The sequence below is a fragment of the Etheostoma spectabile genome, chromosome 7, assembly GCF_008692095.1.
Source record: "Etheostoma spectabile isolate EspeVRDwgs_2016 chromosome 7, UIUC_Espe_1.0, whole genome shotgun sequence".
NCBI lineage: Eukaryota > Metazoa > Chordata > Actinopteri > Perciformes > Percidae > Etheostoma > Etheostoma spectabile.
In genome coordinates, this window is record NC_045739.1 from 17,193,761 (window position 1) to 17,212,673 (window position 18,913).

General features: G+C 38.4%; 1 long non-coding RNA gene across 1 annotated transcript in view; it reads left to right on the forward strand.

Moving 5' to 3' along the window:
• LOC116692024 (uncharacterized) overlaps window positions 1-18,364 on the forward strand; it is a 22,518-nt gene extending 4,154 nt beyond the window's left edge. Inside the window, exons 3-4 of the long non-coding RNA XR_004332614.1 lie at window positions 15,227-15,231; window positions 18,354-18,364. This is a non-coding gene — a long non-coding RNA (uncharacterized LOC116692024). The remainder of the gene's footprint in view (window positions 1-15,226; window positions 15,232-18,353) is intronic.
• The last annotated feature ends 549 nt before the right edge of the window (window positions 18,365-18,913 follow it).

Below are 18,913 nucleotides of genomic sequence, written 5' to 3' on the forward strand. Positions count from 1 at the left end.
TTTTTGCTTGGTGGATTGAGCTTTGGATGGTTTGCACTCACCACACTCACTAAATTGTTGGGTTTGGTTTTGCTTGTGTCTAACAATTTGCTATCTTTTTACCTCATTGCTGTACTGCTGTGTTGAATTGTTGCTGTGCATTCTGTTGCTGAGATGTGACACGCACACACACACACACACACACACACACACACACAATGTTCTTGGTTTTGGCTTTGCTTGTGTCAATAACTATTTTGTGTTTGCCTCATTGCTGCATTGCTGTGTTGATATTTTTCCTCTGTGTTTCATCGCTGGGATCGGTCTCACTGTTTCTTTCTAATTTTCCAATATCTTGTGGGGTTTGTCCTCCCATAATTAGGAGATTTGTCAAATGAGATTGGCAGCTTTATAAGCGACTGTCAACCCACTACGACATTCAGCTTTGTATGGTTATTTCCATTTGTCAGGATATCTCATTGTATTTTATTGCTATTGCTGTCAAATAAAGCTGGTCAGAGACAATATTGGATTGTCATTGGTAGCCGGAAAACTGATCAGCCAAACCTTTTATTGACACAGATGAGCAGATTGTCATGTGTACTCCAATTCCTTCACCCTGTTTTGGGTTCACAGAAGTCTATAATCTGTCATCCAAATGTCTCCATTATATGTGGACATTTAAAAAATTGTATAGACTGCCTTGTTAATAATTGCTACAAAAGCTTTGTCTCTTTGCAAAGAAACTCAATAAGCTGCTTTGTGAGTTGTAGGTAGAGGACTGCTGAAGCAGTTATCCTATCAGTTCTGGATTATAGTGATGTCATGCTGCTGCCTCCACTTTTAGATTCTGTTCATTCCTCTCTTGTCTTCATTAATGTAGATGATTACAATATTTACCATTACATTTTGTATGATAAGGTCAATTGGCTTTCCACATCGATGTAATAACCACTGGTACTTATTTATCTTTAAAACCCTTGCTGTCCATCTCATATCGCTCCTCTTCCACTAAATGGAACATACTGAAATCTTGCTCATAATTTAGCTGATGCTTAAAGGGATTGTTTGGAGTAATTTCACCCTAGGATCATTTGCATCATGATCTTGAGCCAAACACCCCCCCCCCCCCCCCCCCCCCGGAAACTTTTTCCCCTTTTGGTCTTACATTGGTCGAGTTAGCACTATCAGACAAATCGCTTAGTGCAGGCGCTAATGGAACCAAAGGTGTATCTTGTAAAGTACCACACTAATAATGCCTGGAATGGTACCAAACTTCTACAGTAATACAAATAGGCTCGGTACTCATAAAACAAGGCATTGCAAAGTTTGTAAGTACACCAGGTATTTAAATAGCACTTGCCTAATGGCTTCTACTCTCTGCTGCTACCACTACGTTGACGTCACTTCCTTGATTTAGGAAAAGCCCGTAAAAGTCCTTTCACAAAACTCACAAGTGTGAGGGAAAAGCTAGTGAATTCAACACTTCATAAAATTTTTATTGATTACCGGATGATATTTGAAATACTTTTTAAGTGTTGACCTTGGCAGATAATTGGCCGTCGGGTCCCTCTGGAACAGGTCTTCTCTAGGATTGGGTACCTTTCACATCTGAACCAATACTAGTCCCATTGCCGGTACCTGAAATCAGGTTCCCGGTACCCAACGGTACTTTTTTTTTGGTACTTTCTCTCTGTAATTCCAAAAACAAACTTCAATTGTAAAAATAATTCCAAACCTATTTGTTTAGAACATTATTTATTTAGAATATTTTAATCTGACGGGAAAAACATACAAATAAAATCCCTCCCTCTCTCCTGCTAAACCTGTCCCTACAACCTATTAAATTGAATAATTAATAATTTCTTACTCACTGTAACTTTTATTCTTGTATTTGTATATTATAGTTTAGTCTGTTTTGTTTTTATCATGCCTGTTTTTAATTGTTTTTTAATGTTTTATGTAGGGCACTTTGAATTGCCTTGTTGCTGAAAAGTGCTGTAGAAATAAAGTTTCCTTGCCTTACAACCTCAACCCAGTCAGTCCCCAGGGCATAGAAACCACCGTTGTGCCTGCTAGTCCAGAGGAAGTGTAACATCAACAGCACCGCGGCTGCTTTTGGCTTGTCATCAATATCATATCACAGTGAAAGGTGTCTGCGTGAAGTTTTGAAAAAACTGTCACCGCACTTAAAACGACTTTGCCGGCATTGCCATGTCTCACTGTGACTGCAGAGCCGACGTAGATTGCCCCATCCGCACCTCTGCGCGTGTGTGTGGGTCGGACCTCTGCTCTCTGTCAATATGAAGGGAGGACAGATAAGCTTGCGCTTAATCGTAGGTACCGAAATATGGCACTGGTTGACTTTACGTGAACCAATACTCTGTAGTACCCATGTGATTCGGTTGGTTAAGGTGCAGGGTTTGGTATCCAACCCTAGTCTTCTTCTCCAGTTGATTTTGAGCACGTTAAATGTCTGTACAACAGCAGGGTTTTATTAGTGGCTGTAGGACAGCATGCCTCTGAGTTCTCCAGGCCTTGTCAAAACATGTCTGACTCCCGACAACACAAACACTCCTCCTCTGTAGCCGTGGGCTGACAGTGTCCACAGCTACACCACCAGTCCCCTGCACATCTGTTTGGTGTGTCTAAGACCTCCAGATCCCCTGCCGCCTCTTCTGCAGCTCTCCGATTCTCCTCTATTAGTTGTAGCTCCCCGTCCATGTATTCAAGTTCAAATAGGTATGCGCAACCTTCAAAATTGAGCCACTCATTGTCGCATTCGATGCTAACCTCAAACTCTGCCATTTCGTTGATCTCTTCTGCTGTTCTCTTGCTTCTTGCTCTGCCCTCACTACTTTACCTGTAGTCTCTTCTGGCAATAGATTACGTGCTCTGTGCACACAAACAAACAAATAAGCAAAAGTGCAAAACATTGGTCTAGATTAACAACCAACAGGCCAACAGTTAACATAGAAACGATCATACATACATTTGAATGCCCTCTGTAAATAGACAGTATTACATTCTGCCACTAGTAGGGGCAGTAAATTACAACTTGACCTACTTTTACTTAACTACGGTGCTCTGCAAATGAACAGATGCGCAATATTAGCTCACACATAAAATGGCACCCTCATAAATTAGCCAACTAACATACATTCAAAAATCCTACATAACATCGTCATCAGACTTCCTTATTGATGCACGCACACAGTACATACAAAATAGTTCAACCCCGTACACCTCCAAATATTTGCTGTGAATGACTAATGCCCTTAAGCCAGCTCTCTGCAACAACACAGGTTTGGCATCCCTTCCTGTTTTAGCAGCACAGTCCCTCAGCTGCCATTAGGGCCTCGTTCATCCTGGTACCAGCAAGTGTGAAGGAGCAGAGAGACTAGTTGGACATGCAGACCCCATTGACTCTATTTCTGCCTTTTGCAAAGAAGGACATTTCCCACTCTTTGGGTGTTGGATGCTTCTTGTACATCAAACATTTAACATTTAAAGTGCTGTTGAAATTTCACTCCATTACCAAGGTGGAAACTGAGTAACTGGAAACTTTGCCTTTGCCTTTTGTACTATGAGGTCTACATGATTGATCATATTACAGGGAAGTTGGTTAAACCAAAATTTGCAGTTGACACAGACCCGATGGCACACATAAATCTGTGAGTGGGTATTTTATGTTCTTGAGCTTGCCCAATGTAAACATAACATGCGGCGCTGGCACGTGAGTATATCGATCAGGCTGATTATACAATTATAAGCACATCCTCTCCGTCTATACGCAGCATACACGTCGAGCACAAAGTCATGTGTATTTCATTTCCTGGGCTGAATTATCACTGATCTGAAGTCATTGACACTTAATATATTTAGCAGGTCAGTGGAAATGTAATTATTTTCTGGGGCGCGGCCAAGATGTGTTGACCTGATTTCGGACCAGCAGAGTGATACAAGGAAACATAACATAAACAGGCCTAGCCTGGACCTCTGTAAGGGGGTCTGTGGGGAATCTCTGCTTGGATTTTCTTCGATAAACAAGCTCTTTTTTTGAAGCATTTAAAACCTTCAGGGTTAAGCTCTCCATTAGCATAGTAACTCACACCTGCCCACTGTGCGCATGGCAAGAGAGGAGATGGAGGGTGAGATGGTGTGCTGTTGACAAATGAGCCGCAGCTGCTGACTGAGATGAGCAGCAAGTTGCAAAAAGGGTCTTAAAAGTTGCTAAGTTCAGCAAGAAAGTCGCATGTAATAACCTTTTTACATTTAGTTAGTTCAAGGACAGGGCTCGTCCAGGGTGGGCAAAGTTGACCTAGTGGGCGGGTCTAGACCCACAATGCCCGTCCATGCCGCTGGGATTTAAGAGTTAACATGTCGGGTTTAACACTCTTTATCATTAGTCGTGGTTATGTGTATCACCCATCCAAATGTATTCTGCCCTATGTTCATTTGACATATAAGTCGTCCTAATCACCACACTGAAGAGGATCTTTGTGTCAGCTTTGTTTAACCCTCCGGGTTGAGAGCAGGATTCAAATAAATTTGTCCTATTTTAGAATAATAGCTTCACGAGTTTATTATATCAAAAAATATTGACAGAAACCTTATATATGACACTTTCCAATGTGCCCTATGCCAAATAATTATATTTTAATAATGACTTGAATTAGATAAAACATAAAACTGTTCACATTACTCAGTCACAGCCGATTACATTCCATAGGGATATTGCAAGAGGATATAACTCACACTGTACAACGCTATGGTAAACCAGACATAATGCCATGCAGCTTCAAACGTAAATTATTTGTATTCAAGCTTTGAATTTTGGAAGATGGACAGCATTCTGAATGGCAAAGTCCATGTTTCACACAAGGCAAAGCAGAGATGTATAGTGTGTTACATGTAGCACATGTACCAAACTTGAAACGGTACATAGAGGATTAGCAACGACCCCTGGTGCAGATGACAATGATGTAACAAATTACGCTCATTACTGTGTGTGCAGTGACCGTTGTAAGTAAAAAGCCCAAACTTAATCAATACTTACAAGTACCTGTTTAACAGGCATAAACATATAGAAAAGGAAATTTATTGAAAACAAATCTGTAGTCTCTCATCCTTTGCAGCTGTTTTTCACAAACACAGCATGCCACTTTGCAAATTGTGAATTTTTTTACAAACAAGCTAATACCAGCTGTTTTATTTGTAACAAATTATTTGGACAGATTATTGTGAATTTAGCTGTTGGCGTAAGCAAACATCTTTCCCACATTGCTAATTATTATGCAATGACTTCATCATCTTTTGAGGATGATGTTTGCGTTCTTTATTCTTTCTAAACTTCATTCAGTATTTTGAAATTGGATTTATTTTGACAATAACTGAGAAATGTCAAGCTTACAGTGTCTCTCTACCCTTTCATCTAGTTATGACCAACCTCTTGATTGTTTAGTTTTGTGTTAAGTATGCTTTTCACATGAACATTACATATAAGTCATTGTATTCACCCAGTCCAACATCGCAGGTTCGTAGACCAGCTTAACACAGTGCAGAGGCCAACCAGTGTTTTCACATAGCCAAGATTAGATTCCTAGTGTGAAAAACATTTATCACAGGGTCTTATTTTTGACACCACCATAGAATCAAGCTGTTGGTAAGAATAAAGAAGCACAGAGAAAATTTATTGATTTTGGTCGTGTACTCTTTCTCCGTCCTATTTATGACAGAATAGGCATCCAAATGGAGCTGCCAGTCACTGACACTGAGCAGTGAGGGTGTTTTAATATTCATGTACCTTCTTGTAATGAGCAAGTCAAGTGGAATGTCAGTATTTCACAGAACAGGCTCAATCTCACCTGCGATAAGCATCCAAATGGGAGAATACAAACAAACATGAAAAGGCATATTGGTTATGTATGAGTTCCACGGACGGCTTATACTGGCACCCACGGGAGAAGTGTCTGGGTCTGGAGAGAAACAATAACCAGAGGCAGCAGGGAATCGGGTAAGACCACAAAAAAGGTTTATATCATTGAGATCATGAATTTCCCTCCATCTCCAGATGTTGCAGAGATAAGGCATCTGCTGTCTGCCTGTCAAAATACAGAAGCGTCTATAATCTGCCGATAAGCCTCATCCTCAGGCTCCCCAGACAATCCTCTTTTTACTCTCTGTACTTTTCAATCATGTCACTTATTGAGTTACAAAAACAAATGGAGCCAGACTAAAGTTTCTTTCCCTTCCTTGTGAATGTCAGAATACTAAAGAGGGCTCTTGGAACTGCTCCATCACAGCTGGGAAAGCAGGTGGTGAGAAGAAACTTTGGGGACGCTCCGGTGGAGCACTGTAGGCAGCCTCAGGTACTGCCGCTGTCTTGCCAAAATAACTGGCACAAAGAGATATTACATTCCCTCTGATAACTCCAAACTTGGGTTAGACCAATGTGATGATTTTCTAATTCCCTTTTCTACTTAATAGCACATGATCCAGATAGTGGTGATCTATCACGGTGAACATTACAAACGCTGTCATGTTTGCCAGTTACACTGCGTCACCAATAACGTAACTGTTTTTGAATAATGTAACTTTGATGTCTTTGCATATTCTTTATGTAAATAAACTGAAAAAAATGACTAAACAGAAATCATATACTACATTATAGTCTGCCCTCAAATAATAATAGTGATTTTATTGTCAAGTTTTCTTTCTACAAAGATGTTCATACTTAAAAAAAAGCTGTTTCAATTGTGAAATCTCTCTGATTAGTTGAACACAGTAATATAAAACCAGTATGGCTTTAACAATACGCCAAACCCAGGGTTTGGTTAGAATCACGATTTTTGACCCGCGATTCGATACAAACTGATTCTTTTCAAATTTTTGGGTTCTCATTAAACGTAATACAACTTTTTGTCTGCCACATGCCATTGTTTTGTCATTGGTTACATCCCACTTTGCAACAGTTACACAGTGATACCTTATTTATTGATATTGATTGATTTCAATATTGATCAATCCAACACCAAAGATTCTTTTGTACCTTGAATTAATGTTTAAAAAATTGTTTCAGTGGTTCATAAACTTGTTGGAATGAGACATAAGAATAATGCTAACAGTCCCGCTCCCAACCTGTAGGGGGAAAAGTGCTTTGGTGCCTACCGTAAAGGTGCTGGTTGACAAGTAGCTAATGTAATTCTTGGTGGGTAACGTAAGATCATGACCCCGTTCAACACGCTCAGTTATTTTTAGTATGATTATTTTGACCACGATTAACAAATCTGGGCCAACCCACGAATTCATCAGTAATGTTAACAGTATAGATAAAGTAGATGACTAATCAAATGGCTATTTAGCAAGCTAGCATACCCCTGTCTTCTGCCTCAGACTCCAGGCGCTGCAAGGCTTCAGTTGAGATAAGAACTGACAACAGCCCTGGGGACACATCCACAGTCAGCCCCCAGCCAGCTAGCAATCATCCACTATCATTACAGCCCCGGCCCGGGGACACCTCCACAGTCAGCCACTAGCCAGCTATCAGCTATCCGGGTCAGGACTTAATTCCGGTGCTAAGGACACTAACCGCAGTTTACTGAGCTGTTGGGAAACAAACCCAGGCACTCAAGTCAGAACAGCAGCCAATTGTGACGTTACACCTTTGTTAGCGTTACCGGTGCCCCCCTTTTGCTTTTAGCCATCTTTACAGTAAGCTAAATTTACCAGACAAAACAGAAATAAGGCACCATTTAAGGACAAATACTAATGGTAATTTAAAGATGTGGTAGCATTGGATCTGGACGGGAAGGATAACTCTGGGAGTTGGAAGGGGTGTGTCGCTATTCTGCCTTCTCCCACCGCGACACAGGTTTGTGGAGCTGAGTGTCGCAATTTTGGTTTTATTTCCCGCGGTCAACCATGTTATGAGTGTTGGCGTTGCATAGTATGTCCACCAGAGGGCGGTCTAACATGTCCCTGTTGGCAACACTGATATTTTTTGTTGTGTTTTTCTTCAAGGACAAAGTTTCATATCTTGTTTGTATTTTTGTACGTTTTATTTATCAGAACTTTAATATATTTGGATGTTCCTCTGTTGTGACAATAAAACAAATTATTATCATTATTTTACTGAGAACTCATAAACAACTAATGTTGGGGAAATCTGTTTGTTACGCATTTCTGGATTTTAAAAAAAAGATATATATATATATATATATATATATATATATATATATATATATATACATACATACATACATACATACATACATACATACATACATACATACATCTCGGTCGATATATCTGATTTTTAAATCCCCAAGTAGATAGATGGTAAAGCTACAAGGCACATTAAGAGGTGCACAGAGATGAGACGGATGGGCCATTCACTGACTGGTCCGAACGTAGTCACAGAGAGGGAAGGAGGAGGGGCTGAGCGAAGGAATGCTCTGTGTGCAGTGAGCAGCTCTACAATGAAACAAGATTTAACCCATTTTAAACAGAATCAAATTAAGAAATTGAAAATCAATATTTGACAGCCAACGTTATATATATATATAATATTGTAGCTGGCCACCACAAATAATTCAATGAAGAAGAAATTCTGCTTAATGTCTTTTCAATTTAGTCCTTGGTTCTACTGCACATTTTTTTATTCTTGTCGTTATTCAAGACCAAAACCTAAACGCAGATATGTGTGGAATTAAAGGAGTGGATGTTTTTTTAGGTGTTGGGTCACCACAAGTCTCCAGAACATCTTCAATTCTCCTTGTAATAGATTCTCTGAACTCTACTGGAGGGAGAAACATTATTCTTACAAAAGATATTCCCTTGTTTGATGTTTTGATATGGTGGGGGAGAGAGCTGTTTAACTCACTGCTCAAAAATCTCCTATAGGTGTTCAACTAGGTTGAGATCTATTGACTGTAAAGGCCATCGCATATGATTCATCATTTTCATACTCACCAAACCATTCAGAGCATGTGGCCAGTGGGTGCCTTTTGAATCCTCTCAAAGTCACTTAGATCTTTTCCTTTTGGCATCTTAATAAAAAATCAAGTTCAAGCAGTTGTGCACAGCATTTTTAAACAGGTCACAGAGCATTAAAGGACATTACCTGTATCACTGTAACATGAAGTACACCTACAGTACATATAAACTCACTTTTTTTCAACCAATCAAAGCTGCCATAAAAAGTCATGTTATGTTATTCTTTTTGGTTTGTGTTTTCCTGCGATTTTTATTTACTAGCTGATAACTTTCACTGAAAACCCTGCTTTCTCAGAACATGTTGTAAAATATCAAACTATGACCAAAATTTGAATGAACTAGTTCAGTGCCCTTTTAAAACATGCCTGTTTGGAACGGGACAATTTCTTGGCCTGTGTTGTTGCTGCTTTTACAGCTTTCTTGAGCACCACTGGAGTTTATACACAGAACCGATGCCACGTAATAAAACCCTAAAGAAGATTTAATTTAAAGTTCTTTTTCAGTTAAAGCTGACTGTCAAACTAGATGAAAAAAAGAAAATTCTGTGGCATTCATTGTTTGTATTTGTTTATGTTTCACGAAGAGTTTAACCTGAGCCAGGCTGACAACAAAGTTAGAAATCACATCCATACGGGGATAGTAGTGTAAAGTTGTAAAACATAATAAAATATATATGACACACTGGTATCAGATCAGTACTTGGTATCGGTCGATACGCAAGTTCAGTTATCAGAATCAGTATTGGGAATCAAAAAATGGTATCGGACCATCTCTATATCTTAGGTCCTGATTCCAATGGCATCAACACACCTGCCATGACAGAGTTGCATCATACCCAAGCCGCTACCAATCACAGTCAGAAACACCAGTGAACTACACTCTGGTTCACAGGAAGAAAAAAAACAAGAGCGGACTTCACCATTAAGCAAGGTAGCCAAATGCCTGGGGGCCCGAGGTAAAGGGGCCCAAAAACAGCAATACATTTATTATAATGGAAAGATATGAAACATGTAAAAATGCTTTATAAATACAGTGCCTTTACCATGTCTACTGTTGTCAGTGTGGCAGTTGACATTAGGTCTTTCATATTTATTTCAGGTTATTAAAAATATCCCAGAAACATGTCATCTTCCTTTTTTATGTAGCTGCTCAAAAGATTTAGATTTTTTTTTTTTTCTGAAGTAAAGATATCACATCTTACTGAATATTAGCTGAATCAATATTAAAACACTGCTGAATCGTATCTAATTGGCTTTGAGACTATGGATCATGTATCTAGATGTGCACAGAATCTTAGGAGAGGGATAATGTAGATACAAATCCCCAGCAGCTGGTAAAACTGGGATTTTCAACAAGCAATGAGACTGATTATCAAAAATGGGGTCCACGTTTACTGACCTCATTTTACAATGATTCTCCAATGTCTCCAATGGAGAAGAAACATTCTAAGCAGATTTTGAGCATGGCTGCATGTAGAGCTCCCTCCCTGGCACAGTGCTTATCATGTGAACACATGTTTGTAGAGACAATCTGCACCTCAACATCAAAGCCAGTCAGATGCGATACCTTCATGTCAAGCATTTTACTGGTATTGTCTTTTGAATTATTATTACCTTTGTGCCTCTTTGAAGTTTGTCTGCTTTATTCAATCCTTGATAAAATATGTTCTGTTCCCTGTATGCTTTAAAGAATTCAGAGTGAAATATTGTACCCCCTCTTTTGTGTCTTAAGTGTTTTTCTAGCTCGCGGTACATTTTGTACAAGGAGTGAACATACTAAGAATTTTCTTCTGACAACGTGAAAGCCTCTTTCTCACAACATTCATCCCCAATTATGATGACAATGGATCGTTATGGGGCATTACATGAATTATAGCCATTCAATGCAGTAAAACATGACTTTATTACCCACCTTCCTCGTCTTAATCAACTATAAAACATTACATTTTGATGTTGAAAATCATTATAATCTTGAAGTTATGTATATTTGTCATCAGGACAATACAATTTTTCTCCAGCAGTGTACAGATAATGTTATTTTAGGTGATGATTAGAGACATGCAATGAAACTTGTCATGCTGCACACTGCCGGGATCTTGTATATGATCATTTTCGCTCCTGCTGATGCTTTCATTTTGCAGTGGCACTACCATTACCGGCATAATTGCATCTTCAAACCGCCAGGAGATGCGCCCTTGTTGCAAAATCCATTAGCACACCACAACACTCTGCCCCTGGGACGAGGACGGGGGCTTCCAACAAGGCTTGATATCACTCTGCAAGAGTGAATAAAACATGGACACTTTCCTTCTCTTAGCCTGCCTGCCCGTCATTGATTGCCTCACTGTGACAGGGAAAAGAATGACTCACCAGAGTTCATACCTTTTTTTTTTTTTTGTATAATTAAATATTACAATGCCTTATGTGTTAAGCGCTAAAAAGTTTTCAGAGCACATTTAGCAACTCACGACAACTGTGTTAGTTTTTGACATCTGTTTTGTCTAAGCTACTACAGGAAGGAGTTTGACTTAAGACCCATAAGTTCACAATACTGTTCTGTATTCAAAAATATTTTCTTTTTATTCCTTACTCTATATTTTGCTTTCAATTATGTGATAGTCAAACAACCTCTCTCAGTGCATCATAAAGAGCATTTCTCTGTTTTCTCATGCAGGTCTCTGGAGAAATCCACATCTTGCTTTCTTGTCTCGAGTCTCTTCCAGCTCCATCCCACACTGCCCTATATTGTCTGTTATGTAATGCTTAGACACTACCTGAGGGCAACGGTTCTTCCAGCGACAAGGGAAAATCTCATAAACAACTCTCATTTATATGTTGCATTAAGCTTAATATTAACTTCTGTACTCACAGTTTCAAACTTGAAACATCCAAACTTTATAAAAAGGTCTGGAATATTACAAGAGCTCCAGAACAATATATGAAACTCCAATAAGACAAAATATAATTCGCAGGGCAGATCATACACTATGTGCAGGAAATTAAAGTGGTCCTTTCCACAATTACAGCACACTGAGGCAGTGAAAAAGTGAGAGTCATCTGTGCAGTCTCAAAATCATTACAAAGTTTACAGTGTATCTGACACCTCAAGGGAAAAGACAATAACTAACTGAAGCCTTTATACAAGCTAGACTGTGGCAAGACATTTATGAGCAGATTTTGATCAAAGTTTGCTACTGATGCAATCTTGTAGCCAACAGATATTGATAGATACTGTATATATTGTTAAAATTACCAAATAAACAAAGATTGTACATCTCATTGAGGAAGGATGGCAGTGTAAGTCCCATCAACCTTAGCTTTGTGTTTGGTGCTGATTAACAGATGTTTGCATACTAACATATTAAACTAAGATGGTGACCTTTACCTAACATCATTAAACAATAACGGAACATTTACAGGTATAATATGTAAGTTTTCCGCATTAAAATGTATAAAGACAACTAGACCCTTGTTATATATTTTGTAAGGTTGTGTACTTACATCATCCTAAATGTTTCAAATGTTTGCAACAATGTTCAAACCCAGAGAAATCTGTAATTTTATTCATGGTCCGTGTTATTTGGTCGCTGTCGCCTGTAAAGGGTGTAATATCCCTTTGTGCATGTGTCAAGGGTTGTGGTTGTCTGCCAGAAGCTGTCATGAATTAGGGCTGTTGGAACAAATACCAAAAGTCTAATTTAATTTGAATAGTTAAAAAAATTAATACTATTTGAATGCTGAAATTACTATTCAAATGTGACTTTTTTTTTATACAAATATGTTGGCTATCGCTACCTAATCTCCCTCTTTTCGCCTTGGTCTACCCGCATGTGTCATTCATGTCACGTCTTCGGAACCATAAGTTAGTAGGAATGAGAAACATAAGGCGTTTTGAGGTCGAAGCTAATGTTATGTACCAAGTAATGTTAGTACGGGGGGGAGTGCAGCTGGAAATCGGAAGAAGGATGGGAAATAGTTTTATCATGAATTTAAAATCCTGCAAGAAACAAGTTGCTTATAAACCATTAAAATAGTAGTGAGAGCACCGTTTGGCATAGTTATTAATGCCGTTAGCATCGTTTGTTACTTAGTTTCTGACAAATCGTTTGTGCTATCTAACATGATGTCATTGTGCTAACCGAGCACCGTAAGCCTTGAAAACAGAGCCGCTTCACTCCACTTGTCTGTTCAGTTCTCTGTTGATTTGTGTTTGTCAATGTGCTCGTGGTGGAAAATGTATGTAAACAAAGTTGTAAACAATGTGCATTGACGTAGGTCCCCTTCAAGGCCAGGCCAATGTTGGAAGTCCAGGACCAGTCCGGGGGCCTGTTGCACAAAACCAGGATAAGGGATTAAGCCGAGATAGTCAACTTATCCTGGATGAATTTAGTTTTGACTTTGTTGCACGAAAGCGGGTCGAATTAAACCCAGCCAAGTAAACATGGAAATGTAGTCTTTTTTCCAGAGCAGGCTAACAGCCAGGCTAAGATTAATCCTGGAGTCTTGTGTTAAATCATCTGCCGCCCTGATCCAAAATAAATGTGTTTAACAGTTATTCCCTTGTCTTCTGAATTTGTGCTGCTTTATTTTTATTAACACGCATTACTTCTTATTATTGTTGTCACAAGTTTAATTTAAACTATACTATTGCAGTTGTTTAGATGGTTATAAATGCACTGACACCCAGATGCAGAGTGGCAATTGTAAGAATCTGGACTTTTCCTGGTGGGCCGTTAGTGTTTCGAGGCCACAAGAGCCGGTCTGATAATAGTTATATATTGCAAGTTCTTAGCAACACCATCTGGCTGCCTGGTGTGCCTAGCGGCAGACTTGTGCATCGCTTCACTCTCTCTGTAAAAATAGAGATGAGCAGCGCGGCATCCGTGGTCTTTGCAGCTTCAGGTTTATAAAGGACACTCTCCGGAGATTAAGTGGGACAATCCAGCCATGTTCCCAGATAACATTAATGGCAGACTGGTCAGAGACCAATACATTCAGGATTTGATTTTCTTATTGCTTCTCCTTGTCTAATAAAGGACAGTTTGTGTTACTCTTTAATATGTAGGCCTAATGGTTTTTTATTAGGTATTATAGCTTACTTTGGTTTCATAACCTTCTCAATTAGTCTTACATCCCTGGACCCATAACTTTGCCTATTTACATATATAGTGTAGTGTACATTCATCACACAGGAAACGCAACAATGCTTCTTAGTCTTTTTATTTTGGTGCTGTCCCTTGTCAGAAGAAGAAAAAATGATTGTTCTGTAAGAACATTAATTATAGAAAGATATTTAGAATTAGACAAAGTTTATAGAGATTTGTGCATATGGTTGTAAAACATTTTCTAGCGTTGTGAATAAGGGTTTGAAATTAAGCCTAGTCCTCAGGGTACATTTCCTGAGGAACATTAATTCCCTCTGCTCACTTTTAGGCAAAGTAGGCTAAATTACAGATTTTATTTATATAGTGCTTTTCATGGTAGGCTTCTCAAAGACACTTTACAGTAAAACCAGCACATTTAGCACATGAAAACAGATACAGCAACACATAAAACAAGCAGATTAAAAGCAATTAAAACACACTGTAGCCTACAACTTTGTAAAAATGTGGAGTGACTAGTAGGCTAAGTAGATGTATTTAAATCCTTAAGCATTCAGTTGGTCCACTATAGTATGTTGGGCTATTTGTCTCCATTTCACTTTTTGCATATTATGTGCTTCACCCCCTTGTTACTTTCCATTAAAAACTGCTGCTCAGCTTAAAATCAACAAGTAATCGTGATAATTGGTGATAATTGAACGTGATCTCAATATTGATCTATCCGATCCATCCTGCTTGCAAGTGTCTGATCCTTAACCAGTTGTTTAAGATCAGCCAAAACAAAATGTTACCTTGTTGCTGACGTAGACGATCGATACCTGACTAGAAGCGTTATCTTACACAATTTCGGTAGCTCAATGCGTTGAGCAGCAGACTTGAGTGTTTTTTTTAATGCATTTTTTTCCACAAGATCAAAACCAGCTCGACCCGAATTTGAATGATTATATTGTTTTTACATCTTTTATTTTTTGTAGGTGGCTGTGATGTGGTGTTTACTTAAACAAACATTTTTGCGGCCGTAAATTTCAGAAACGATTTGAAAATCGCCAGGAATAGGTTTGTGATTGTGTGACAAATCTGATGACAGAGAAAGGCCACAATGGCAGATGTTGAACACGACCTAGGGAAACCAGTTGGTGTGAAAACCAGTAGGGGTATAACACCGCACTCTGCTAGCTTTTTGAGCATGTGCTGCTCTGGCAGGTAGGACTAGTGGAGGTGGGCTGTTAACACGGATTGGTGCAGAAATAGGGTACTTTTATCCAAGTACTGCTAATCGCTGGTGAAGTTTGTGACTGTTAAATGCCGCCCATTCTATAGTCAGTGCAAATTCACGTCTGTGTTTATACTTTTGAGCTTTACATCACTCCAAGTTCTAATGCTAACATTGCGTTAGTTGAAATTTACAAAGCCTATAATGTGTATGCACTTAATGAAGCCGGGTTTGTTGTTTTTATATATTTTAGATGTGTAACACCACTTGAGCCACGGTGAAACGTTTTGTGTGTATGGTTGAAATGACAAAATAACACACTAGAGTTGAGTGGAATGCCTCACTGTCTGTCTATGTCAGTAAAGGGTAGGTGTGGCTTGGAATGGACTCTTTGAGCAGTGAAGCAAGTGCATTCAGGGATTTGGTGTTTTTTCATCCACGAGCCAAAACCACATTTTCTTGCTTTTCTCGGCCTAAAAGGCACCAATTTAGATTTTTTTTTTCTTCACATTTCTACCACATAAGTGACCCAATTTAACGATCTATTCATCTTTACAACTGTGAAATATCCCTTTAACAAAGTAATTGTTGAACCTATCAACCACCTCATTTGTATTTGTCCACGTCTTGTCATTATCCTTGGAGTTTTCAGGATAATTTAATTTAAAAAATCCTCTTGTAATGGTGTTTATTGTATTCCATGTTCCTTTGACATTGTTTATTTTCTAGAAATGTATTATAATAATCATAACGTACCCTCATTATGTTATTTACTTTGGTTTTTATATTTCTTATACAGTATTTTAACTCAGATTTTTTCGTTCTATATTTTATAAAATTCCTATATAGGGTATATATATTTTTTCTTTTACAGGCATTTTGACTTTCTTTGGACATCCAGGGTTTTTCTAAATATTTCATTTTATTAAAGTATTGTTTAATCAGACAGTCTTTATTATATAAAGTTGTAAATATGTCTAAGAATAGTTCATATGTATTTTTAAGATCAGCTACCTTGCTTGCTTCCTTGAAATTATACTTTATTAACTCATTTCTAAATGCAGAAATAGTTTCTTACGTTTGTATTCTCCTGAATTTAATCTCATTGCACTCTTTTTTTCCCACTGTAATTAAAGTCATGAGTCACAAAGATTGGCAGGTGGTCACTCATGACATTAATTAGGATTCCACTTAAAGAGTTGCTTTCAATATTGTTTTTAAAATATTATCTATCAGAGTGGCACCATTACATGTTATTCTGGTTGGTTTTGGGATTGTTGGAAAAAGACCCAAACTATACAGTGTTTCAATAAACTCATCCGCCAATTTGTGTTTGTTGGGATTTTGTAGGTCAATCTTGAAATCCCTGCATATATAGTTGACTTTATGCTCTACTATATTACATTTTTTTCTCTAAATATTTTAACATTGGATCCTGGTTTCCTATACTTACAATTACATTCTTCATTTTTTCCATACATAATTCAATTGAGATACACTCCATTATATCATCAATGACTACTGTCATGTTTCTGACAACCTTGTAAATGAGACCTTTGTCAACAAAAAGCACCACCCGCCCTCCACAACTGCTTTCTCTATTCACATAGGTAAATTCCTATTCCTGCAACTCAAAATCCATGCCCCTATCAACATTAATCCATGTTTCTGATACGGGTATATTATTAAAGGGTTTAAATGAACTGCCCTATGTATTCCTTTATATTCTGGAAATTAGAATACAGACTTCTGCTGTTAAAACGAATGATAGATATGCCATATTCATGTTTAAAAATATTATTGAACTTTTGCTCTGTGTAATAGCCACAGTTATTTATGTTAACATAAAAGTTATTTTACAGAGTCTAGTAAACCTCTAGTAAAGTAAAAACTAGTCATATTGTTAGACATGACAAAAAGCTAAATGTTTATCAAAGGAAAAGGAAAATAATATGAAAGCTACATCATCCAGCTCCTAGGAATTTGATCTAGAGACTTTCAAACTTGTCGAGCTGCTCAATGCTTCTGATACACATAACTTTTGCCTGCTCTGGTGTTCCATTCATTTTAACACCTTGCATTGGAGGATCATGTAGCTTGAATCTTCCCTTGCTTCTTCAAGAACCTTCCTTTCTTGCAATATCTGCATTTGTTTTGGTTAGATGCTCATTGATATAAACATTTGTGCACTTCAGGTCAATTTTATGCTTTCTGTTAGGAAAGCGGAAAATGACGAGATTGAAATGTTCCGGTCAGTAAGCAATTCCACTTACTCCGATGACATTTCAGTTTAAAAAGAAAAGAGCGCACCAAAATAAAAACAATCCTGATTATAACAGGAACTGTATACACCAAAATGTCTTGTAAGTCATTACTATTCAATACTGAGATGACACTATCATAAAGGGACAATAGTTAGTTTTAATGAATTTGCTAATGAAAGCAAGAGTCCATCTATTCCTGGAAAAAAAAAATGGCCTTGTTGCTGTTAGTTACTGAGTACATGTACATGTGTGTGTATATACTGTACTCTCTCTCTCTCTCTCTCTCTCTCTCTCTCTCTCTCTCTCTCTCTCTCTCTCTCTCTCTCTCTCTCTCTCTCTCTCTCTCTCTGTGTCTGTACCACCGGTAACTCCATCTGCCTTGCTGGGAGAACCCACAGCTTCAGGAACAGCTGTTCTCTGGTGTCCCTCGTGGCCTTCTGCCAAGCGAAATGTGTGTGTCAGCCCACGACCACACAAACCCACCCAGCACGGTGAGGCGTTTGCTGCACAAATGAGTAAATAAATGAAATGAAGAAGTGTATTCAACACTTAATCTGCCTCCCAAGAGCACGGCAGCTACCAACTCTTAAAACATGTATTGAAGAGAAAACAATGGAGGATTGTTGAAAAAAAAGCGCCTGGTCTTTGAAAAGGAAGCCCAACTGTAAACATGGTTAAAAAACAAAGGATTATGAGCAAATGAGCTGTTCGTATTACAGCATAAATCAGTGGGAGGCATTCTCCTCTAATGGAAAGCAGGGGCCCTATTCCGAGAACCTTATCAATCATAGAGATAGAGCTGTCACCATATTGACTAGGCACCAAACAAACAATATCTTTGATGAGGTCAAAGTGCGATTCCCAATACGGGACACATTGTAGATCATTCTTCTGCCAAGGTCTCCTGAGAACACATTGAATTATTGAGAATGAATACTGTCTGTAAGTGTGTGTAAGTGCAGAGCATGGTCACTTTGAAAGGAATGAGGAGCGATCCTCTGCTGCCGGATTACAGCAGCAAACATCACTAAAGGTCATAATCATTGTAAAATATCAGAGGCTGGAAAAATCTCCTAATAGATGCTAATTTTATAAAGCTATGCAAAGTGTGGGGGACTATTTAAAGACATTTTGAATATATGCTAGTGGCGTTTGTTATAATTTCAAGAGTGCACCTGTTATGACCAGCACACACTGGATCATACCAAAACCCCAGCAAAATGTGAGAAATTAAAGTGTTGTGTTTATGAGTCATACATTTGGCTCTCTGATATTTCTGATATCCCACTGATTTACAAACCCTGAGTTAGCAAGTAGAGGTGTCTCGATTCTCTGAATCCACGATTCAATTTGACTTTT